The sequence below is a fragment of the Coffea eugenioides genome, chromosome 2, assembly GCF_003713205.1.
Source record: "Coffea eugenioides isolate CCC68of chromosome 2, Ceug_1.0, whole genome shotgun sequence".
Classification (NCBI taxonomy): domain Eukaryota; kingdom Viridiplantae; phylum Streptophyta; class Magnoliopsida; order Gentianales; family Rubiaceae; genus Coffea; species Coffea eugenioides.
This window is the reverse complement of record NC_040036.1, coordinates 29,379,671-29,380,491: the sequence shown is the minus strand read 5'-3', so window position 1 is coordinate 29,380,491 and position 821 is coordinate 29,379,671. Positions and strand designations below refer to the sequence as shown.

At 36.4% G+C, this 821-nt stretch overlaps 1 non-coding gene across 1 annotated transcript; it reads right to left on the bottom strand.

Moving 5' to 3' along the window:
- Window positions 1-503: 503 nt before the first annotated feature.
- LOC113764241 lies at window positions 504-610 on the bottom strand. The gene has a single exon (XR_003467524.1). It is a non-coding gene; the product is annotated as a small nucleolar RNA R71 (small nucleolar RNA).
- Window positions 611-821: the final 211 nt, after the last annotated feature.

Here is an 821-nt window from a genome sequence, read left to right as displayed (position 1 = left end):
TCTGTAACATACTACCATTTGATCCAGAAATTGAGAAAACGGCAAATTAGGAGAGAGCGTTTAGCTTGACAACAAGCTCAACAACAAGAAGTGGAAAGTGAAGGTGAAATTGTCATTGAATTGCCTCATTTAGAAGAAATGACGGAGGAATGTGCAAATCACAATCAACAAGTCTTGAGAGATTTTGCTTTGCCATCTACGAAAGGATCTCAAACAAATATAGCACGATCAGCAGTCAATGCAAATAACTTTGAGATTAAGCCGACATTGATTCAAATTCTCCAACAAGAACAATTTGGAGGTAATATAACGGAGGATCCTAATGCTCATTTAGCTAATATTTTGGAGTAGGTGATGATACTATAAAGGTTCAATTGTTTTCTTTCTCTTTAAGAGATAAGGCTAAGGTAAGGCTTAATTCACATGCACAAAACACTTTCACTACTTGGGCCCATTAATCTAAGGCTTTCTTGAATAAGTACTTTCCACCTGAAAAAACTGCTAAACTATGCATGGAAATAACAAGTTTTGCTCTGTAGGATGGTGAATCATTATATGAGGCTTGGGAGAGATACAAAGAGTTACAACGGAGATGTCCACAAAATGGACTTCTCCAGTGGCTAATTGGTTAGATCTTCTACAATGGTTTAATAGATCCTATGAAAACTTATATTGATGTAGCTGCAAGTGGAGTACTTATGGAAAAGTCGGCCGATGAGGTTCAACAATTAATTGAAGAAATGGTGGACAATAACTACCAATGGGTTAATGAGAGAGGTAACAGTAAAAACCATGCACATATGAATGAATTGGACACTTTA